At 37.3% G+C, this 25,995-nt stretch overlaps 2 pseudogenes; both read left to right on the plus strand.

The window, feature by feature from the left end:
- LOC109234685 overlaps window positions 1-9,083 on the plus strand; it is a 19,125-nt pseudogene extending 10,042 nt beyond the window's left edge.
- On the plus strand, window positions 18,299-22,694 carry LOC109234087 (annotated as a pseudogene).

The following is a 25,995-nucleotide window of genomic DNA, read 5'->3' on the forward strand; positions in this document are numbered from 1 at the left end:
CTCAACTAGTATTTGATAAAATGCTCAAATGAGCTAGAATTATGAATATCTTCCTAATTTGTGTTCAATTTTGCTATGTCCCAAAATAGATTGAAGTTGCTAGAATTTCCGGAATATCGTAGTAATTAAAGGAAAGCTCAAGAAAGGTATGTATGGCTAACTTTAACTCTTGTAGAATCCCCTTGTTGTGGCGAGCATACGGTATGCGTACCTTGTATGAAAATATGTGAATTGATTGCCTTAGTTGATTCCCATACCACCAAGTTATATGTGATTGTGAGAAGTGATTTGATGTGCCTATCTTGTTATGTGCAAAGTTTGTAAAAGCTTGAGGATGTCGACATGGAAGTATGTGTTTACTTATGTGAACTATTTGTGAATTCTTGTGATTAATGTGCCTTGAACTGTCACGACCCTAGTTCACCAACCGTGGGATCGGGTTGCGCGCCACAACACGAAGTAATAAGGTGTGGGTTGTGGTGATAAGGGTGGCCGAGGTAATAAGGGTGGCCGAGGTAATAAGGGTTGAAAGTGATCGAAATCACTATTGAAATGAAAATATGAACAAAGTGTGAAATTATTGATGTGGAAATGTGGAAGGGGAAGCAGGAGAGATTGTATACTTGTTTGGCTTGATTGTTCCCTCTTTGTGGATTTCATTGTTGTTTCTATTACTGTTACATACCTGTTTATAAATTGTGAAATCATTGATGTGATAATGTTGAAGGGGAAAAGGAGAGATTGTGAAACTTGTTTGGCTTTGATTGTTTCTCTCACGTGCATTTGATCGTTGATTCTATTGATATATGTTACTTGTGTGTTATTTGATTCTACCCGGGGTGAAGTTTGTTCATACATACCAGTACAATTCAAATGTACTGACGTTCCTTTTGCCGGGGGCGCTACATTCGTGTTATGATTGTAGGTGCAGGTACTTCAGTCCATTGACAGTAGCACCTTATCCACTTTTCGTCAGCTGTATTGGTGAGCCTCTTTCCTCTCAGGGCCCTGCATGGCTCAAGCCGCTTTTCTTCCCGGAGTCTTATTTTGGTATTTGTGTAAGGTATAGCCGGAGCCTTGTTGCCGGCATTTCCATATTATTCTTTAGTTGTAGTTAGAGGCTCCGTAGACAGGTTGTGGGTAGTGTCGGGCGTGGGAATTTTAAATAGAAATGTTGATGTTTGGCAATGATGTATAAAACTTGTAATAACTTTAATATGGCGAATGAAGTTGCTAATGAAAATGAAATGGAAATCGTTAATGATGTGTTTATAGAATTTGATTAATAGAGTCCATCTCCAATTTATTCATGAGTTAGTTTGGGGTAGAATGAGATCTAACAGGCTTGCTCGGTCGGGTTTACTCGGTTGAGCGCCGGTCGCGCTCTTCGGATTTTAGGGCGTGACACACACCTTCTTTTCTTTTCCCGGAACCACAAACCCTTCTGGTTGGTCCATGTAGATTTCTTCCTCTAAATCACCATTTAAGAAGGCTGTTTTTACATCCATTTGATGGATTTGAAGATCATACAAGGCGGATAACACTATTAGCATCCGAATGGATGTAATTCTTCTTACCGGCGAGTATGTGTCAAAATAGTCAAGACCTTCTCGTTGTCTAAATCCTTTGACAACAAGTCTTGCCTTGTATTTGTCAATAGTACCATCGCCTTTCATTTTCTTCTTGAAAATCCATTTAGAACCCAACGTTTTGTTACCTGGAGGAAGATCAACCAATTCCCAAGTATGGTTGCTCAATATGGATTCTATTTCACCATTGACAACTTCTTTCCAATATTGTGCCTCTGAGGAAGACATTGCTTCCTTGAAGGTACGAGGCTCATTTTCTAACAGAAAAGTCAGAAAATCTGGACCGAATGAAGTAGATGTCCTTTGACGTTTACTTCTTCTCGGATTTTCCTCATTAGGCATACCATCTGTTATTTCCTCCCGAGGTCGTTTTGACTTTTGGTAGGTCACTTCACTTTCCTTTTTATACGGATAAATAGTTTCAAAGAATTCAGCATTATCTGATTCTATTATCGTATTAACGTGAATCTCAGGATTTTCTGATTTATGAACCAGAAACCGATATGCCTTGCTATTGGTTACATATCCAATAAACACACAATCAACCGTTTTTGGACCTATCTTAACCCTTTTAGGTTTAGGAAATTCTACCTTAGCTAAACACCCCCACACTTTGAAGTATTTCAAGCTAGGCTTCCTTCCTTTCCACTTCTCATAAGGAATGGATTGTGTTTTACTATGAGGTACACGGTTGATTGTTCGGTTAGCTGTAAGTATAGCTTCCCCCCACAAGTTCTGTGGTAAGCCAGAACTTATTAGCAATGTATTCATCATCTCCTTCAACGTTCGATTCTTCCTCTCCGCAATTCCATTAGATTGTGGAGAGTAAGGGGTAGTTGTTTGGTGAATAATTCCATTTTCCAAACATATTTCTTCAAAAGGAGATTCATATTCGCCACCCCTATCACTTCTTATCATTTTGATCTTTTTGTTTAGTTGTGTTTCAACTTCACTCTTGTATTGCTTGAAAGCATCAATTGCCTCATCTTTACTATTAAGTAAATAAACATAGCAGTATCTCGTGCTATCGTCAATAAAAGTAATAAAATACTTTTTCCCACCGCGAGATGGTGTTGACTTCATGTCGCAAATATCTGTGTGAATTAAGTCTAAAGGACTTGAATTCCTTTCAACGGACTTATAAGGATGCTTAGCATACTTTGATTCCACACATATTTGACATTTAGAATTAATGCAATCAAATTTTGGCAATACTTCTAGATTTATCATCTTTCGCAATGTTTTGAAGTTTACGTGACCTAAACGCGAATGCCATAAAGTGTTTGACTCAAGCAAGTAAGAAGAAGCATTCACTTTATTGATAGGAACTGCTATTACATTTAGCTTAAAAAAGGCCCTCATTTAGGTAACCTTTTCCTACATACAAATCGTTCTTACTTAGTACAACACTATAGAAACAAAAATACATTTGAATCCATTCTTGACAAGAAGTGAGGTAGACACAAGATTCTTGCGAATTTCTGGAACATGGAGGACTTGGTTTAGAGTCACTATTTTTCCCGACGTCATCTTCAACGCAATCTTGCCAACTCCTTCAATCTTGGCCATAGATGAATTTCCCATGAAGATTGTCTCGTCGGGACCTGCGGGGCATAAGAAGAAAATAACTCCTTGTTAGCACAAACATGGCGGGTGGCTCCAGAATCTATCCACCATTCTTTCGGATTTCCTACCAAGTTGCATTCAGACAACATGGCACACAAGTCTTCCATTTCATCTTCAACCATGTTGGCTTGATTCTTTTTCTTCTTATCATTCTTTGGTGCACGACAATCCACCGCCTTATGCCCAGATTTTCCACAGCTGTGGCAATTACCCTTGAACTTCTTCTTACTTGGGTAATTCTTTGGTCCAGAAGCTTTCTTCCTCTTCTTATTTTGTGGTGCCTCCTCAACAATGTTTGCCCCCATTATTGTCGAGTGTCCACGTGACTTCTTTTCAGCATTTTTGTTGTCCTCTTCTATCCTCAAACGAACAATCAAGTCTTCTAGTGTCATTTCCTTCCGTTTGTGTTTAAGATAGTTCTTAAAATCCTTCCACAGCGGAGGTAACTTCTCAATGAAAGCAGCGACTTGAAAGGCCTCATTTATGACCATACCTTCAATAACAAATTCATTATTAATAATAAGATAAATCTTATTAATAAAATTATTGATTTGGGTCATACCTTCAGCAAGGAGGTCATGTACAATGACTTGTAGTTCTTGGACTTGAGTTATGACCGACCTAGTGTCAATCATCTTGAAATCCAAGAACCTTGCAGCCACGAACTTCTTAAGTCCGGCATCCTCAGTCTTGTATTTCTTCTCAAGCGCATTCCATAACGCTTTTGAAGTTTCCATGACACTATAGACATTGTACAAGCCATCTTCCAAACAACTCAAAATGTAATTTTTGCACAGGAAATCAGAATGTTTTCATGCTTCAGTTACAACAAGTCGTTCATCATCCGGAGTATTTTCAGCCATGACCGGAGGATCCTCCTTGATGAAACGTTGCAAACTCAACGTAGTAAGATAGAAGAGCATCTTCATTTGCCAGCGTTTGAAGTCAATACCGGAAAACTTTTCGGGTTTTTCTGTCGGTGCCATAGCATGAGCAGGAGTAGAGGCTTGACGAGGCAGCAGCACTCGTAACAGTAGCTCCCGTTCCCACAACATTTCCATTAGTTTGGTTTTTGTTCGTCATCTTTTCTGTAGAGTTGGAACACAACAGAACTTTGTTAAATCAGTGAAGTTTTGATATCTTCAAACTGAATACCAAACCAAACATACAACACGTAACAATGGTGAAGTTTTTATATACTTCAAACCCGTACATTTATTATTCCGGTAAAGTTTTTATATACTTTAAACCGGACAGAACAATTATTGGAGTAAAAAGCACGAAGGCTTTAGTCTCCAAACCAGTATACAAAATATGAATAACAGTTTAATATATGTTTCAACACAGAAACGTTAGTTTAAAATTCCTTAAGCTTGTAAGCGCTACTGTGTTAAAACACAAATTCAGAAAAAAAACTGTTAGAAAAATAAAAGAAACTGGAAAAACAGAAGAGTTTAAGAAATATTCCGAGTCCACAATTTGCTTGTGTGTCCTTAAGGAATTTTAACCCCCTCACATGTTGCCAAGGTAATGGATTAAATCCTCCCAGGATAAAACGGAATAAACCTTCCTACAACAGTGGCAATACAAACTGCAGGATACCAACGAACTTAAAGAACGGAGCAAAATCACACTTACGAATTTGAGAGAGAGAGACTGCGAATTAGAATGCAGTATATTCAGAAAGAAAGAAGTTCTGGAGTGTTTTTCGTGTGTAGAAAATGGAGCCTTGCCTCAGAATTTATAGGCAATTATCAGAAGAGGTGTCTGGAAAAGGTGACTTTTCAGAAGAATACGCTGCCTGCCGCGGTTCTACCGCGGTCGCGGCAGAACCGCGGTCAGAGAGGCTTTCTGAACCTGCCTATCGCGGTTCTACCGCGGTCGCGGCAGAACCGTGGCCAGAGAGGCCCTCTGAACCTTCAGCAAGGTTCTGGCGTATTTTCAGCAGTGATTTGGCATTTAATTAATTAAATAAATTTTGTCCAAAAATAATCTTATCGATCGATCATTTTCCAAATCCAAATCCAAATCTGCCGAGCGAGCGACGACGACGGCACGAGGGTTCATTCTCTTCAACTCCTTTTAAGAGCTTTAAGAAGTGATTCTATATATAAGCACACAAATGTGGTTGTCCCTCACCAATGAGGGACAAAGTGCAAGACAAAAGTTCACTTCTTCAAATTTTCAATTTCCCTCCATTTCCAATTCACACTTCTTCTACTTTAAAGCCCAATGGCTTAAAGTCTAACAGTTAGCTCTTTCTGGTGCTTCTATGGCTACTTCAATTGCCTCTGTTACTGGTCTCAGCTTGTTGGTTAGTCCTTTGCTTTTTTCCTTTATGGTGACCTATGTTGCACTGACTCTCCAAAATGATGACATACCCGTGTCGGATCCTTCAAAATCGTAGAGGATTCGACATGCACCAACATTTTCGGAGAGTCCGAGTAACGTAGATGGTGACCTTATTGTGTAAAAACCTTTAGACTGTCATTCTTTAGTAATGATTCTATAGCATAAGATTTAAAAAAAAAAGGGAGTAGCCCGATGCGTGAAGCATCCCGCGTTTATGCAGGGGTCCGGGGAAGGGTTGCACCCGAAGGGGGTGTAATGTACGCAACCTAACCTGATGCAAGAAAAGATCAAAATGCTTGTGAAAAGAAAAATAAAGGTCAAGAAAAGATCAAAATGCTTGTTTTCCCATGGTAGCCAGTTAGAAAGTGCTCCTGGTGCTCGAGGAAACGCATATTGCATTAGTTAAAGATCATGTTTCTAGATGATCTGTTATTAAATGGTTGTTTCGATAAATGTTATATGGACTGTTCATTCACCTTAACGCGTCATGTCAAAACAAGGTCACAAAGCACTTCATTTAGATCCTTAAAAATACACTAAATTTTTGGATGAGGCTTGTTCTAGATGCCCCTTTTTAATAACGATTATGCCTGGGTCAACTTGCACGTACCTCGACTAATCAACCGAGCAGCCTGTTGTAGTCCACAAGCACCTGTGTCAGGTAATCCTGCCCACCAAGGTTGGATCAGATGGACTAACAATGAGCGTCGCAGCTAGGATTCGGACCTGAAATCTCAAGTTGTTACTCATATGCTTCAACCACCTAACTATCCCTTTGGGAACATATAGGATAGCTTTTGATTAATATGGCTTTAATTATAGTGCATAGGAATTCACCTCTTTAGTTATTTGATACCAAGTTAAAAGGTGCTTTATCATCTCTACATTTCAATCTTTATCTTGCTTGAGCAGATGGGAATGGGAAGTGCATTGGACACTTTATGTGGGCAATCATATGGCACAAAGCAGTATCATATGCTTGGTATCCATATGCAAAGGGCAATGTTTGTTCTTCTACTGGTCAGTGTTCCACTTACCTTCATTTTGGCTAATGCAGAACACATTCTTGTATTATTGGGACAAGATCCGGAAATAGCAGCCGAAGCAGGAAGTTACGCGCGCTATATGATTCCATCTATCTTCGCCTATGCACTTCTCCAGTGTCATATTAGATTTCTACAAGCACAAAACAATGTGCTACCAATGATGTTCAGTGCCGGAATCACTACTTTACTGCATTTATTCAGTTGTTGGATTCTGGTCTTTAAATCTGGCCTAGGCAACAAAGGTGCAGCTTTGGCTAACGCTATATCCTACTGGATTAATTTCTTGTTGCTCGCTTTATATGTCAGAATATCGCCTTCTTGTAAAAGCACTTGGACTGGATTTTCAAAAGAGGCATTTCACGATACTTGGAAATATCTAAGACTTGCGATTCCTTCAGCTGCTATGCTCTGGTAGTGTTCTTAATCGTATGTAAATCATATATTCGTCCTTTCAAAATGATCAAATGAATCAAACCGTGTTGCTTGTCTTTGACACAGCTTGGAGATTTGGTCGTTTGAAATGATGGTTCTGTTGGCTGGACTCCTTCCGAATCCAAAGCTAGAGACATCAGTTCTTTCTATCAGGTTGGACTACCTAAGCTCAGACATGCTAATATCAAGCTGAACATCTTGTTTCATCAAAAAGTTGCTGCTACTTAAATATTTCAGCCTTAATACATGCGCGATGGTGTATATGATACCTCTAGGACTAAGTGGTGCCACGAGGTGAATTTTTCTAAGACCTTTAGATCCCTTCGGTTACATTTTCCTTTATACGCTTCTTCACTAGTTTATATACTTAATTGCCTTAATTTCTCCTCAGCATAAGAGTTTCGAATGAACTAGGTGCAGGACGACCTCAAGCAGCTCGTTTAGCAGCTTGCACTGCGGTATTCTTGGTGGCTACAGAAGGCGTTGTTGCAGCTTTTGGTTCGTAAACTGTGGGGCTATTGTTATAGCACTGAGGAAGAAGTCGTGGGATATGTAGCAGAAATGCTAGTCTTGCTAGCAGGATCCCACTTCTTAGATGGTATTCAATCTGTGCTTTCAGGTTTGCCCAAATTTTTGTGCAAGTTTCCTATTGTTATGTTTTCAAGAATCTGAACTATGTTTCTTGACGTGTTTTTTTTTTTTTATAGAAAAAATCCGGGGGGTAAGTGAAGGGGAAATGGGGGAGGGGGATTCAAACCCTCACCAACTAGGTGAAAGTTGAAATAGCCAACCAACTAAGCTACTAAGATTCCCCTTTCTTGATTTGTTAAAACAAGGCTTGAGGGTATAACAGATGATTAGCCAAATTGAAATTGGGAAGAGCTAACGCAACAGTTCAATTTGTTTCAGTTGCTCTGCTAGGATGATTAATGTTTCTTTGTCTAAGATACCAGTATCTTTAATGTTCAAGGAAAGTTAAACTATGGCAGATCCAGAATTTAGACGTTGTAGGTTCTGAGTCAAGAAAGTGTGTTCTATACTTGTTCCATGCACAGACACACACACACATACACATATATAAGGTTCGACCCCTAAAGACTGAGTTATCCCATACCTGTACGCCCATGGTTTGAATCCGTCACTAGAGTTAAATGAACTTATCGCGTACCAAAATTCAGGTACTGCAAGAGGATGTGGCTGGCAAAATATAGGGGCAGTTGTTAACTTGGAGCTTATTACCTTTTCGGAATACCTGCTGGTGTTATATTAGCTTTTGTCTACCATTTTGGTGGAAAGGTACTCCTTCAAGCTTCTCATTTTCTTGGCATGTCTCTGGACTATGGAAAAACTTATTATATGGTTTTTTTCAGGGACTTTGGTTGGGAATCACTCTTGCCCTTTTTGCACAAGCTCTACTTCTTTTAATAGTTACTTTGTGGACAAATTGGGAAATACAGGTAAAACTCTTTGGTAACTCAGCTACATTGTTGAATCGTGTTACCAACTCAATTACAAGTTTTGAACTGTTAGGATCAAAATAACATGGTGCATACAAAAGCTAATAAAGAGAACTTTGATGACGATAAATCAGGCATAAACGAAATATATCAAAAGAGACTATCATTTAAAGTAGTTTGGTCAATTGACCTGCATATGATAAAACTAATATATAAAGAGAAAATAAATTTTTTGAAAGAATAATCTCCTCGAAACATGATTCTTGTAAAGATTACATTGTGGAGGTTGTTGTTTTTGTTGTGAGAAGAAAACGTCAATTTATAGAAGTACAGAACTTCTCCTCCAAAAAAAAAAAAAAAGACATATGAAGGAGATTTATTCTTTTTAGGAGTCTTCCCTTTCTTCACGAAAGAGAGAATTTAGGGCAAAATCCTAACAAGAGCACAATTTTAATTACGTAATTATATTATGTCTCGACACAAATCACTAGTGAAGTCTAATCCTCTATTTTTTGTAGGCAAAGAAGGCCGCAGACAGGGTGAATCCAGAGCTAGCTAACAGAGAAGAAAATGCAGAATGACATAATATGGCAACTTAAATGTTCATCTAATTCTTCTTGGCATCTTGTTGGCTAATTGACTAACTTACATCTCCAAAATCTGAAGATCTCTTAAGTTAGAGGGCTCAGAGTTCACACTCGCGACAACTGGTTGATGAATTGATACAATAGTTTTTCAAGATTTTCCTTTGTATCTTGGGATAAAATTTTTGAAGGTCCTTGCTCGCACTATTATAACCATAAGATAATGTTCGAATTGGGGCTTTACGTTCGTAGAAATGATCAAGAAGTACTCCCTCGGACATTTTGAGGCTAGTATAAATCCTATAAGTCAAATTCTGATTGGTCAAAGATATTGATCCAATGCTTTTAAAACTTATAATTACCATAAACTTACTTCATTGAATTTATCTAATGCATTTACCAGCAGTCTCAGGGCATAAACTTACTTCATTGAATTGTTAGTATATGTTAATGCTAATTTTACTCATAATTGTTAATATCTTCTAATTCATCTTTACCCTTTGGCCTCGTTAAACTCCTCAAGCTACAGAAATTGTCAAAACAATAAATTTCTTTTCCACCAAAAATAGTTTATATTAGTACAAAAGTAAGTCAAATGTCAACTAGGTGGTTATATATGTTATAGAAACTGTATTGCTGTAAAACAATAAACTTTCTGAAAACAGAAACAGAAAATTAGTAGAACTAGAACGTCAAAATAAATTTTGAAAAACAGTATAGTAACTTCAAAATAAATTCTGAAAAAAGTATAGGAATAAATCGAGCCCACTGAATATATAGTGTGTCCTTAAGGAAATTATTCCCTTCAAGTACCCAAGGTTGTGGAATATATCCTCCCAGGATAGAACGATTTAACTCACCGGAGTGTTGGTACCAAAAACGCCGATGATCAGCGAACCACTCAAAGGCTGTAAAACACACTAGAATTTTTATGTGCAAAAGAAGAAGAAGAAGATGAGAAAATTTCGTAAGTAAATATTCTGGAATTTGAAGGAATATTTATAGCCAATAATATTGCGGTAAAATTAAAACGGATTTAAAATAATCCGGAAAAGAAAACGGGCCGGATCGGGTCGCGGGTCATGGGTTATTCCAGATTGAATTGTTCGTTAATTAATTTAATTAAATATTTGAAAAGAATTTTGTCCAAAAAGATTAATCAATCAATCTTTGACCAAATCCGAATCCGAAGCCGAGCCGAGCGAGCGACGACGACGACGGCACGAGGCTTGCCTTCTTCTTAGCTCTTTAAGAGCTAAAAGATGAGCTTCTCTATATATACACAAAGATTTTCTTTCCTTCTACCAATGAGGGACAAAGTGCATTAGTAAAGTAAACTAATTCAAAATTTCACTTTCCTCCATTTCTTTTCCCACCATTTTCCATTCACACCTCTTTTGTTATAAATAACAAATAATAACAAAAACCCAACAATCCCCCACATGAATGGGGAATGGCTATAAACTTAAAGGAATGCACTGTTTTACATGCAAGAATTAATTGCATCTGGAGAAGTAGGTTTCCCTTTGAACTTTCCGTAGTGAACTTATATCGGATATACTCGGTCAGTCGGTAGATTTGATATCTTTGAACCGTCGAGCTTTGTTGTATACCTAGACAACATAAGTCACACAATTAATCCTTAACCATCTATGGTTCTCACGGCTGTGTTCGTTTCAGCCATGAACACCGTCTGGTTTCATGAGAGCTTAGAGAATTGGCCTTTACTTTCATTCCCCTTGAAGCGGATTACACTTCACACTCACATAGGTGATTCCTAAATGTGTAATCCTAAAGACACACTATCTGGTCATATCCTGCCAGACTTAGCAAATCATTAAAAAGCTTTAAGCTTTATTGACTCATCAAAAAGCCTTAATACTTTACCTCATTTTTGAATATTGTCTTCATCACGAGAACGGGTTGAGTTATTTGACAATGTTGAACCGTCATTCATAACTTTGTTTGATCTCTTTGAACCTAGCTCTTGGGATCTCCAGTCTGCTAGGTAGAGTTACCGCCATGATGACTTGTCCTAGGCCTTTAACCCCATTCCCTTTGATAATCTTTCAACTGCCTCTCTAGATAGGCCTTTTGTAAGTTGATCCGACACGTTATCTCTTGACTTTACGTAGTCAATTGTGATAACACCACTAGAGAGTAGTTGTCTAACGGTATTGTATCTCCGTCTAATATGACGAGATTTTTCGTTATACATAACGCTCCCTGCCCTACCTATTGCCGCTTGACTATCACAATATATACAAATAGGTGCCAAAGGTTTGGGCCAAAATGGAATATCTTCCAAGAAATTCCGGAGCCATTCAGCTTCTTCACCGGCCTTATCTAAAGCTATGAATTCAGATTCCATTGTAAAACGGGCGATGCACGTTTGTTTGGATGATTTCCAAGACACTGCTCCACCCCCAATTGTGAAAACATATCCACTCGTGACTTAACTTCAGATGATCGGGTGATCCAATTTGCATCACTATATCCCTCGATCACGGAAGGATATTTGTTATAATGCAAAGTATAATTTTGGGTATGTTTCAGATATCCCAAAACTCGTTTCATTGCCATCTAATGTATTTGATTGGGATTACTTGTAAGCCGACTGAGTTTGCTAATAGCACATGTTATATCTGGTCGCGTACAATTCATGATATACATCAGACTTCCCAATACTCTTGCATAATCCAGCTGTGAGTCACTTTCACCTTCATTATTTTGAAGTGCATAACTCACGTCAATTGGAGTCTTGGCAATTTTGAAATCCAAATACTTGAACTTGTCAAGTACCTTTTCAATGTAGTGAGACTGTGATAATGCTAGACCTTGTGGAGTCTTGTGAATTCTGATTCCTAAGATCACATCAGCAACTCCTAAGTCTTTCATGTCAAATTTGCTAGCCAACATGCGTTTTGTAGCATTTATATCTATCATACTTTTGCTCATTATCAACATGTCATCAATATATAAATAAACAATGACTTCATGACCTGGAGTGTTTTTAATGTAAACACATTTGTCACATTCGTTAATTTTAAATCCATTTGCCAACTTCGGTCAAATTTTGCATGTCATTGTTTGGGTGCTTGTTTAAGTCCATAAAGCGGCTTAACAAGTTTGCACACTTTCTTTTCTTTACCAGGAACCACAAAACCCTCAGGTTGTTCCATGTAAATTTCTTCCTCCAATTCTCCATTTAAGAAAGCTGTTTTGACATCCATTTGATAGATTTCAAGACCATACACGGCCGCTAGTGCCACTAACACACTAATAGATGTTATCCTTGTTACTGGAGAGTAAGTGTCAAAGTAATCAAGACCTTCCTTTTGTTTATAACCTTTTACAACAAGCCTTGCCTTATATTTGTAAATAGTGCCATAAGCTTTAATTTTTCATTTAAAGATCTTTTTGGAAATATTGCGGGAAAATTAAAACGGATTAAAATAATTCGGGAAAGAAAACGGGCCGGAACGGACCGGGTAGCGGGTCATGGGTTATTCCGGATTGAATTTTTCGTTAATTACTTTAATTAATTAATTAAATATTTGAATAGAATTTTGTCCAAAAAGATTAATCAATCAATCAATCTTTGACCAAATCCAAATCCAAGTGCCATCAGCTTTAATTTTTTCGTTTAAAGATCCTTTTGGAAATATTGCGGGAAAATTAAAACGGATTTAAAATAATCCGGGAAAGAAAACGGGTCGGACCGGACCGGGTCGTGGGTCATGGGTTATTCCGGATTGAATTTTTCGTTAATTAATTAAATATTTGAAAAGAATTTTGTCCAAAAAGATTAATCAATCAATCGTTGACCGAACCCGAAGCCGAGCCGAGCGAGCGACGACGACGGCGGCGCGAGGCTTGCCTTCTTCTTAGCTCTTTAAGAGCTAAAAGATGAGCTTCTCTATATACACAAAGATTTTCTTTCCTTCTACCAATGAGGGACAAAGTGCATTAGTAAAGTGAACTAATCAAAATTTCACTTCCCTCCATTTCTTTGTTGGGATAAAAAAATAATCCCGCCCAGGAATAATATCCACGGTAAATAACAATAACACAAGAGAGTAACAACGACACCAAATATTTTAACGGGATAAAATACAATACCACAGCGGAGCAATATTACCACTATAATATTACAACTTAGTAGTGTCAAGAGACTAATACAACTTTGAAAGAAATAACACTCTTTATTTTAAACACATCACTACAATATTACTCCCACTCACTATTTATTCCACAGACTACAATCTGTGGATTACTCTCTCTAACTCTCTGTTGCTTCTCTTGAATTGGTGTGTCTGAAATGAGGAACGAGGGGCTCAATTTATAGCACGAAGAGTTGATAGTTTAACTAATCAAAATTGATCGGTATCTGACAACTTCAACCAATTTGCCAATTTGCATATCTTGCAAATTGATTCCATCGCCCAGCCACAAATCCATCCAATCAAAATTTTTCTCTTTTTTATTTTATTTTCTTTTATTTATTTGGCTAGGTTCCACAAATCTCTCCCTTAATTTTGATTTTTCTTTTTCATTTCAAGATTCAACCTTAATCTCTGGAAATCTTCAAGCTTGAGAGGCTTTGTAAAGATATCTGCAACTTGATCATGAGACTTCACATATTTGAGCTGGACTTCCTTCTTGGCAATGCATTCTTTGATAAAGTGATACCTTGTATCTATATGCTTGCTTTGATCATGATACACCGGATTCTTCGCGAGTGCTTGTGCGGATTTGTTGTCAATACAAATCTCTGTAGCTTCAATTTGTGGCAAATTGAGCTCCTTCAATAATCTTCTTATCCAAATAGCATGAAAGGTACATAATGTTGCTGCTATATATTCGGCTTCACAAGTCGAGAGAGTAACAATTGGTTGTTTCTTTGAACTCCAAGAAATAACAGAATCGCCCAAGAAACATACAAAACCAGTTGTACTTTTTCTATCATCAATATCTCCCGCATAATCACTATCACAAAATCCCATAAGGTTGAAATCATTAGAAGAAGAATAAAATAACCCAAAGTCAATAGTACCTTTTAGGTAACGAAGAATTCTTCTAGTGACTTTCAAATGAGTGGAGGTAGGAGCTCCCATGAAGCGGCTTACTACTCCAACTGCAAAGAGTATATCTGGCCTGGTACAAGTCAAGTACCTCAAACTTCCCACAAGACTTTTGAAAAATGTGGGATCCACCTTTTCTCCTTCATCAAACTTGGACAATTTTGTCCCACTCTCCATCAGTGTGTTCACGGGGTTGCATTCGAGCATGTTGAACTTCTTCAATATCCCTTTTGTATAGCTTTTTTGAGAGATAAAAATTCCATCCTCCATCTGCTTCACTTCTAGGCCCAGGTATCCCCATTTCACTCCAATTGCTCGATGACCCTTGGGAAGAGTTGTTAACTCCCAAGTATTGTTCTTCTCTATTGACTCAATCTCCTCTTCCATGGCTTGTCTCCACTTTTTGTTTCTAACAGCTTCATCAAAGTTCATTGGTTCACTGTCAGCAAAAGACAACATAAAAAATCAAAATTAGTAACTTCTTCTGTGTCCTCATAGAGCTCTTGAATGCTCCTTTTCCTTTGCGGCTGTTCATTTGAACTTTCTTGAGAAGAGGAAGATGAAACATTGGTTGGAGAAGGAGGTGGAGTTGTATCCTACACAGGTTCCACGGTCTCTGGTTCTTCTTCATCACCAAAGTATGGAAGAAAATCATATGAAGTTTCTTCTTGAGCTTCCCAATCCCATGCCAATTCTTCATCAAATTCAACATCGCGACTTACCACCAACTTACCACTGCTTGGGTTGTATAACTTGTATCCTTTTGAACTCGTATCATAGCCAACAAACACATGCTTGACACTTCGATCGTCAAGCTTCGCTCTCCCTTGCTGTGGCACATGAGCATATGTTATGCTCCCAAAGATTCTCAAGTGTTTGACACTTGGTTTTCTTCCACTCCATGCTTCTTGAGGCGTTTGATCTCTAACATTCCTTGTTGGAGACCTGTTGTTCAAATAAACTGCACAAGAAACAGGTTCGGCCCAAAATTCCTTGGGCATACTTTTAGCTTTCAACATACATCGCGCCATATTAAGAATCGTTCGATTCTTTCTCTTTGCAACTCCATTTGGTTGGGGTGAATAAGGTACCGTTAGAGGGCGACGAATTCCATGAGACTGACAAAAGTCACTAAATTCGTTTGAAGTGAATTCGCCTCCTCTATCGGACCTTAGAGCTTTAATTTCATAGCCACTTTCTTTCTCAACAAGTACGTTGAAATTTTTAAAAGTAGCAAAAGCTTCAGATTTTTGGTTCAAGAAATAAACCCAAGTCTTTCTACTAAAGTCATCAATGAAAAGCAGAAAGTATCTACTTTTACCAAAAGAAGGTGGATTGATTGGTCCACACACATCAGTGTGAACAAGCTGTAGCGGCTTGGTTGATCTTGACATGGCCTCCTTTGGAAAACTCCTCCTTGCATGTTTTCCAAGAAGACAAGCTTCACACAGTTGGTTTGGATGGTTGATTGATGGTATCCCATGTACCATGTTCTTTTCTCCCATTGATTTGAGCGCTTCAAAATTCAAGTGCCCAAATCGCATGTGCCAACACCATGATTCATCTTGCATGTTAGCCTTCAAACACTTTGCATCAATTGTTTTAAGATTCAGAGAAAATAATCTATTCTTTGCCATATGAACTTTAGCAATTAGAACTCCACTTGAATCTTTAAGCCAAAGATGCATATTTTTCATGTGGATGTCATATTCCTTTTCAAGAAGTTGGCCCAAACTCAAAATATTACTTTTTACTTTTGGCACATAATAAACATCTTGAATTAGCTTGTGACTACCATCTTTACAGGAGATCAAAATCGTACCTATCCCTTCGATTTCAATCTTTGAGGTATCTCCAAAGGACACATTACCTCTCACCGTTTTATTGATCTCCACAAACTTTTCTTTTCATCCACACATATGATTGCTTGCTCCATTGTCCAAATACCACGAGCTGCAATCATCCGTGTCTTCTTCTTTGAGTGCCAGCAATAACGTTGACTCATCTTCTTCTTTCTTGTCGTCAACAAGGTTAGCTTTCTCTTCATTATTGCTACGACATTCCCAAGAGTAATGGCCAAATTTATGACAATTATAACACTCAATTTTTTATTTGTCATACCTTTGTCCATTATTTTCTTGGTAGTAGCCACGTCCTCTTCCTCCTCTTTGTTCATGACCACGACCTCTGAGTGTTTGGTGGATTTTAGCTTCATTGTTGAAGTTGTTACCGTTACTTCTTCCTCGTCCATGACCGCCACGGCCTCGTCCCCGTCCATTCCCTCGATATCTCTTTTCACCTCCATAATCCTTGAAGGATGCCTGAGTTTTAAGAAGTTGCTCCAGTGGCACTTCTTGTCTCCTTTTGATCTTTTCTTCATGGGCTTGTAAAGAACCCTCCAATTGCTCCACCATCATAGAGTCTAAATCTTTAGACTCCTCAATAGCACACACCACAAAATCAAATTTAGGTGTTAAAGTGCGAAGGATCTTTTCTACCACACGGACATCTTCTATGTCCTCCCCGTATCTTCTTAATTGATTCACAACAGCCTTCACTTTTGAACAATAATCCGAAATTCGGATTCATTCATTTTTAAAACTTCAAAATCAGCCCTTAGAGTTTGAAGTTTTACCTTCCTCACCTTGTCAACTCCTTGGAGAGAATTTTGTAAAATCTCCCAAGCTTCCTTTGATGTGGTAGCATCTGCCACCTTCTCAAACATGGCATCATCCAAACATTGGTGGATGAGCGTGAGGGCTTGTTGATCTTTCTTCCTTGTTTTTGCCAAGACATATTTTTCATTTTGAGGCAGAGCTTTCTCATTATCGGGTTTTGCATACCCTCTATCTACGATTTCCCACACATCCTGGGAGCCAAGAATGGCTTTCATACATAGACACCATTTCTCATAATTATCTTTTGTGAGACGGGGATACTGAAAAGACAGCGGACTATTATTCGCCATGGCTCTGATACCACGTTGTTGGGAATAAAAAAATAATCCCGCCCAGGAATAATATCCACGGTAAATAACAATAACACAAGAGAGTAGCAACGACACCAAATATTTTAACGGGATAAAATACAATACCCCAGCGGAGCAATATTACCACTATAATATTATAATTTAGTAGTGTCAAGAGACTACTACAACTTCGAAAGAAATAACACTCTTTATTTTAAACACCTCACTACAATATTACTCCCATTCACTATTTCTCTCACAGACTACAATCTGTGGATTACTCTCTCTAACTCTCTATTGCTTCTCTCGATTTGGTGTGTCTAAAATGAGGAACGAGGGCCTCAATTTATAGCACGAAGAGTTGATAGTTTAACCAATCAAAATTGATTGGTATGTGACAACTTCAACTAATTTGCCAATTTGCATATCTTGCAAATTGGTTCCACTGCCCAGCCACAAATCCATCCAATCAATATTTTTCTCTTTTTAATTTTATTTTCTTTTATTTATTTGGCTAGGTCCCATATTCTTTTACCACCATTTTTCATTCACACCCCTTTTGTTATAAATAACAAAAACCCAACAATATATTGCTCATATCTACAGGTTGGCTAATTAAGAATTCAGTAGCTGATGGTTTAGCCAATTTGGCCTTTAGCCAAGAGTCTCGTTCTGAATGGCATGCTGTAAACACCCGGTGCGGGTAAATTTTTACCTATTTATACCTTCTAGCATTTCTTCACGGGTTTGCCGAAGATGCTGTTGGAATTTCATTCCCTCGCTTGATTGCTTAGAACATAGTCTCTCAAGATACTGGCTGTACTAAGAAAACAGAAAATATTAACTAGACTAAGAGCAAAAATGTAAAAGATCTAGGAATATATACTAAATTTATTTTCTCCAATTTTGAGGCCATTTGCCAAATATCATCTATATTTTATCCATTAGCCATCAGTATCAGCTTTGGTTGGGCTTTGTTACAAAGAATTCTATTTCTATCTTATGTCTGCCCCTACATAAGAAATATTTTTTTATAAATTTGTCTTCACTTATGATTCCAAAAGTTTTTACATAGAGATGACAAAAAGGTGCAAAAAGATCTTTACTTAATTATATCATGTTTCAACTTTTTCTTTTCTTTTTCACTAGTTGCAAAATTATTAAACTAAAAATGCCAACATTCTGCCAAAAGGAATCAATCTTGAAAATGTTTGATTTTTTAACCTTTCAGTTTTAGCCATTTTTTCTTTGTGAAGGCAAAGTTGAGGAGGGAAAATGGATATTCAAGAAAGGGAAATAGATATTGAGTGTCCACTAATATCAAAGTCAAGAAATGAGGAATCTAAGAACAAGAGAAAATGTGATGAATTTTTTGAAGAAGTGAAGAAGTTGTTGGGATTAGCAGGGCCTTTAATGTCAGTAAATCTTCTGCTATATTGTTTACAGGTTATTTCTGTAATGTTTGTTGGTCATCTTGGAGAATTAGCTCTTTCTGGTGCTTCTATGGCTACTTCTTTTGCCACTGTCACTGGTTTCAGCTTGTTGGTAAGTCTTCTTTTAGTTAATTTAGCAATGTATGTCACATCTTTTTCTATCCACAACTTTTGGTTGATTTTAGCTTATAAGCACTTTGTTATTTATTATACGTACAAATTAGCGGAGGCAGGATTTTACTAAAATTCAAAAAAGAAAAAAGTTAAAAAATTAAGATACTGTAGCTGGTAGTGTCAAGGGGAAACAAAATATAATTTATACAGGAGTCAATTACTCAAATGATCACTCAATTATCCCAAATTATCTCCTAAAGTCACTTTTCTTTTGTTTGTAACAACAAAATCACTGAACTATGCCTATTGCACTCAGAAGGTCACTCAACTAGATTTTTTTCCAAATTTTGGATTGCCAAATACCTATTTTACCCTCGAAATTATAAACATTTATTTTTTTTATTTTTTGTAAAATTTTTTAGTATTAACAAAAAAGAAATTTAAAAAATGTATTTACACAATTCAAAATGAAAGAAAATAAAGGTTGTAAAATATATATTCCATGCGCGTAATATAAAAATAATTGTTTAAATAAAGGTATTTTTATAATATACATTATAATTCTTGAAAATTATGCTCAATCATATTATTATGTTTCTATCAACTTTCCGACAACACAAAGTTATGTCACCGGAAAGCAGGGGGACTATCTGTGTAGGGTAAAATATGCTATGTTAAGTCGTGCATGGAATATATATATATATATATATAATTGAGCATAATTTTCAAGAATATATAATGTATATTATAAAAATACCTTTATTTAAATAATTATTTTTATATTACGTGCATAGAATATATATTTTATAACCTTTATTTTCTTTCATTCTGAATTGTGTGACCATTTGAGTAATGGACTCATTTATACAGACACAAAATGGATTTTTCCTTATATATACATATAGAATAATTTTCCGGCGAGGGGTTCACATAAACCCCTTCCGCCCCCTAAATCCGTCCCTGGCGCAAGTAATCCGAAATTTGCTGCTTATAAGCTAGTTTGACCAGCTTATAACCTTACCTAAACACCCTCTATGCATTGCGTATTTACGCGAGACTTCAAATATTCTAAAGGGGGTTCATGAATTGTTCTTTAATATTATATGTGTTTCTCTACTAAAATTAGCTAAAGCATTTATATATATTTGGTAAGAAAAAATATGGATAAAGTAATTAGTATGAAGAAATGCCTGTTTTTATTTTTCAAATGTAAAGGGACCAATTATTCACTTAGTCCCTGACCTTCTCAGTAAAATGATATCAGATTTTTTGTTTTGATATAATAAAAATATTTAATGGAGTTTATAGTATAAGTTTATTTCTTTAACAGTTGGTCATTCTTTTAAAAAGAATTTACCTTTTGATCAGATGGGAATGGGAAGTGCATTGGATACTATTTGTGGTCAATCATATGGAGCAAAGCAATATCATATGCTTGGTATTTATATGCAAAGGGCAATGATAGTTCTTCTTTTAGTTAGTATTCCTCTAGCCTATATTTGAGGCAAATGCAGGACATATTCTTGTAATCTTGGGACAAACTCCGGAAATAGCAGCCGAAGCAGGAAATTATGCACGTTTCATGATACCAAGCCTCTTTGCCTATGGACTTGTACAATGTCAGATTAGGTTTCTACAAGCACAAAACAATGTCCTCCCTATGATGTTAACTGCAGGAGTCACAACTTTGCTGCATTTATTCAGTTGTTGGATTCTCGTGCTTAAAACCGGCCTTGGCAACAAAGGCGCGGCTCTGGCTAATGCTACATCTTACTGGATTAATGTGTTCTTGTTAGCTGCATATATTATGATATCGCCTTCATGCAAAAGTACTTGGACCGGCTTTTCGGCCAAAGCATTTTCTGATATCCCGAGATATCTCAGGCTAGCTATTCCTTCAGCCGTTATGCTTTGGTAATACTCAGTCGCTTCTACTAAAGAATGCATAGACATATAATTCCATTGAATAAATGATTTTTTGTATGGATTCAGTTTGGAGAGTTGGTAATTTGAATTGATGGTTCTGTTATCTGGTCTTCTTCGTAATCCAAAACTAGAAACGTCGGTTCTTTCCATCAGGTTAGTACTTTAACACATTACTATCACATGCAACATCATGTTTTAATCATATTTCGCCCGGCTTAATGTTATTGTTGTTTGCTATTGCCAGCCTTAATACATCTACTATGATATATATGTTGCCTTCTGGACTAAGTGGTGCCACAAGGTAAATTTCATACTTACACATTTTCCTTCTCAGAGATGTAGGGTAAGGCTGCGTACAATAGACCCTCGTGGCCCGGCCCTTCCCCAGACCCCGCGCATAGCGGGAGCTTAGTGCACCGGGCTGCCCTTTAAACACATTTACCTTCTCAATCTTCTTTCACAGATGACACTTATACCTTACTATTTGTTACACTTTGGTTTTCTTCCTCAGCATAAGAGTATCGAATGAACTAGGCGCTGGACGACCAAAAGCAGCTCGTGTAGCAGCTTATACTGCACTACTTTTAGCTAGTACAGAAGGAATTATAATAGCAATATTCATCATTTCGGTTCGTAAATTATGGGGTCATTGTTATAGCAATGAGGAAGAAGTAGTAACGTATGTAGCGGAAATGTTAATGTTTATAGCAGGATCACACTTCATAGATGCAAATCAATCTGTACTTTCAGGTTTATTCAAATCTTCTTTTAGACATTTTCCAACAATCTTATATTTCTAATAATATTTGCTGCAATGTGACCAGGAGGTCACGAGTTCGAGCCGCGAAAACAACCTCTTGCAGAAATGCAGGGTAAGGCTGCGTACGATAGACCCTTGTGGTCCGGCCTTTCCCCGGACCCCGCGCATGGCGGGAGCTTAGTGCACCGAGCTACCCTTATATTTCTAATAATGCAAGTTTTATATGCTAAAATCTCACTTCAGGTATTGCTAGAGGGTGTGGTTGGCAAAAGATAGGTGCAATTGTTAATTTGGGAGCTTATTACCTTTGGGGAATTCCTGCTGGTATTTTATTAGCTTTTGTATACCATGTTGGAGGAAAGGTACTCATTTATGCATTTGATTTTATTTGCAATTTATTTATTTATTTATCTTTTTAAACAAAACTGATGATATTCATATTTTTCTAATGGTGTTTAAAGGGACTTTGGTTGGGACTTACTCTATCCCTTTTGGCTCAAGCCCTGATTTATTTAGTAGTTACTCTGAGAACAAATTGGGACAAAGAGGTAAATCTATTTTTCTCCTACTTCTAAAGCTTCACCATGTAGAATGTTTATGGATAGAACTTGAGTTATATCCACCAACATCTATGTTGCTCGAACTTTCCGAAAATATATCGATGGGTGCGTGTCGGATCCTCCAAAAATAGTGTATTTTTGGAGGATTCGACACGAGTGCGGCAGCTGTTTTGGAGAGTCTGCGCAACATAAACCAACACTAACGACATTTTCTATGCTACTAATATAATTTAATAAGTGATAATAGGTTAGCTATGATTTACTTGAATAAGCTTAAAAATGACATGATTGTGAAAATATTCTTACTTCACCAAACTCTTTAACTCTTCTAGATGATGCAACTTTCCTCTGTCCTTTTTGTAGGCAAAGAAAGCAGCTGATAGGGTGACTCCGGAGCTAGCATAGAAGAAAATGGTAAAAGAAGAATGACATCTATGTTGCCCTAAGAGTGATGCTTACTTGTTTGGGATTGAGGCGTAGTTGTTGTTGTTGTAGTGATGTCGGTTTCACTCAATAACGTCCATGTTCACCCAAGAAGAGTGGAGAAATACATGGATAGATATTAAAACTTACCAATTATCAAGTAGATATTTTAACTATCCCACCAGAGTCAGGGTAGTGTTTTAGTTACAAGTTTATCCAAACTCATAGGCTTTAGCTCGGATTTATATGTGTTAAAAAATTCACTAAACAAGTACAAATAATAGATTGTGAATCCTATAAATCAAATGGGTTGTAGTAGAATTCTGAACTCAAATCCATAATGTTCAAATCTTGATCAATGCACATCTGTAGACCAGTGACCATATAGACACCTCTCGGAAGTCTGTCTCGTGTAAAAATCTAACTTGGCAACACCCTTGTAATCAGGGGCGGAGGTAGAGAATTACTTTTGGGTTCTGACGTACCCAGTAACTTTTGTTAGACCTTGTATTTGTATTAAAAAAATCTATTAAATATGTATAACTATTTAATTGCGAACCCAGTAACTAAAACGTGCTATGGGTTAAATGATAAGTTCAGAATCCATAAACTTCAAATCCTGACTCCGCCTCTGTTTGTAATACGTTCACTTAATATTTCAAAAAAAAAACTTATATTAATATTAGGAACACAAGAAATAGAAGGAATTTTGTTTTGGCAAAGAACAAACACAAAACCAGTCCTTCCTAAACAAACACAAAGCCCATTGAACTAAATCTAATACATCACATCCAATTATTCTAAACAATGATAAATAAGATTCTATGCTGCATATTCTTGAGTCACCCTTTCTGCTGCTTTCATTGCCTACAAAACACATAGCAGACATGCATTATTAACAAGGGTTGTGGTGGAGTGGTAAGTACTCTTCATCCTTAACAGAGGTCTCGGGCTCGAGTCCCTGAGTATGGAGTAGCCTTTGTTAGGAGGCGTTTTACCCCCCAATGTGGGACTTCCCGGCACGAATTTCGATCTAGTCGGGCCCCAATGTGAGTACCGGATATTGGGTGGGAAACCAAAAAAATAAAAATAAAAATCAATGAAAGTAGCAGTAAATTGGTGATTGAGATTGAAACAAGCCTCAGAATGAGCAAAAACCAAGCTTTACCTGCTTGTCCCAATCTGTTAGCAGAATAACAACTAAATAAATCAATGCTTGTGCAGAATGGGCCAGAATTATTCCCAGTCCCTTTAATACAATTGAAAAAGTATGAGTATCATCAGTTTGTCATAATTCTAAGTAACAAAAAAATAAAATGCAATGAAAATGAAATGCGCGATAGAATAATACCTTTCCTCCAAGATGGTAGATAAAAGCTAACACAATACCAGCAGGTATTCCCCACAGATAATAAGCTCCCAAATTGACAAAATGCGCCTTTCTTTTGCCACCTGCACCCTCTAACAATACCTGTGTTGGATATTGTCAGAGAGTATTTCAAATATAAGATTGTATGTTCGATAGATAGTCAGATATTGTAGGTAGAAGGCGTGATCTCAGAGATGCATTGTTGACTTATGTGTCTAGATTTTGTGTATATATTCTCGATGTAATTTATTATTTTAAGCATAAAGTGAAATTCACTTACATCGTTCACATGGTATCAGAGCCTCTACGATCTCGGTAGAGACTCATACCCTTTTTTCGGCTGTTTTTTTCGGCGGTCACTACTCCGGGTCAGATTTTGTTACCCTCTGACCCCCGACTCCATTAGTAGTCTCCTTTCGCGGCCAGATCTTGTTTCCACAATCTTGAGTTTAGAAATAAAGGCATCAATCTTGCCATTTTTGCAACACAGTAAGAAATTTCTCTACTTTTGCTTCTTGTTGTTGTTATTGAAGTTGTAATGAGATAGGAAGAAGAGTTGCAGGGTCTTGTATTTTGAGAGAGGAACAAAGTAATTGGGTTTATGATAAGCTTTTCGTTAAAGATAATTCAAGTCCACTTTATTGTCCCACCTCTTTATTGTTTTTTGTCCCACTACTTCATTTTGTTCCACCTCTTTATTGCTTTTTTAAAAAAGTTCACTATTGATATCTGTTTTTCCTCTACATCAAACCATTACTTTGGCTTATTCTGGATTCTAGTGGAAGCTATTTGCAACATATTATTTTTACCTATTTGATCTTTCCGGAATTAGAATCTCAAAATGTCGGAGCAAGATGATTCTTCACAGACAGGTGAGTCATCCACAACAGAAGAAGTCAAACCATTTTTCTCTTCAATTTCAAATCCTTCCACTATTACTACTGTTAAATTACAAGGTAGTAATAATTACTCACCGTGGTCTTCTTCAGTTGAGATGTGGTTCCTGGGACAGGGATATGAGGATCACTTAGTCAAAAAAGCTAGTGAAATTGGCACTAGTGAAAAGACTAAGTGGACTCGAATTGATGCACAATTATGTAATCTTTTATGAAACTCTTTGGATCCTAAATTACTCAACTTGTTTCAATCTTGTAAAACTTGCTATAAAGTTTGGACTAAATCTAAAGCTTGGTATACGAACGATATACAACGAATATAGAAAGTAGTTTCGGATTTAGTCCAACTTCAGCAGAATAATCAAGATATGGCAAGTTTTTTAGGACAAATAGATACCTTGAAAGATCAATTTGACTCACTCATGCCATTTACTGCAAGTGTCACCACCCAGGAGCAACAAAGAGATAAGTTCTTTATGGTTTTGGCACTGAAAGGACTTCGATCTGATCTCAGCCCTATAAAGGATCAGATCTTGGCAACCTCAGTAGTTCCTTCATTAGTTGAGGTTTCAGCTCGACTATTGCGTATTGGAACAGAAACACTTGATACTAATAAAGTGGAGACATCTGTATTAACTGTGCAAAATGAAAATCCACAGGAACAAAATGACTCTCAAAGAGGAAAAGGTAAAAGCACCAGACCCTACTGCAATTATTGCAACAAGCCAGGCCATACTCGCCAAACTTGTTGGAAACTGCATGGTCGACCATCACGTACAAACAAACAGTACAACCCACATGGTTCAAAATGGTGGTGAAACAGATGATCAACATGCTGATTTTATTACTTTATCTGGAGTGGATTATAGTGAGTACCTACAGTATCAAGCGTCTAAACAACAATCACTCTCATCTGGCACCTCAAAAGCTGGTAATTCCTTTGCTTGTCTGAGCAGGTCTTCACCCAATTGCTCATGGATACTGGACTCTGGTGCATCTGACCATATCTCCGGTAATCAGAATCTTTTTCCAAACCTTATTCCTTCATCAACCCTCTCTGCGGTTACCCTTGCTAATGGCTCGCAAACTGCAGTAAAAGGAATAGGAGAAGTGCAACTTCTTCCCTCTATCTCTTTAAACTCAGTTTTATCTGCTCCAGAATGCCCATTCAATCTGATTTCCATTAGTAAATTAACCAAAAGTCTTAATTGTTCTATCACTTTTTGCTAACTCTGTTGTTGTACAGGACTGGAGAAAGGGGAAGACGATTGGAACAGGATATGAGTCAGAGAGACTATATCATATGTCCAGATCACAACCACCAGTTGCCTTTACTTCTGCTGCGTCAACCGATCTACTCCACAGTCATTTAGGCC

The sequence above is a fragment of the Nicotiana attenuata genome, chromosome 11, assembly GCF_001879085.1.
Source record: "Nicotiana attenuata strain UT chromosome 11, NIATTr2, whole genome shotgun sequence".
NCBI classification, from domain to species: domain Eukaryota; kingdom Viridiplantae; phylum Streptophyta; class Magnoliopsida; order Solanales; family Solanaceae; genus Nicotiana; species Nicotiana attenuata.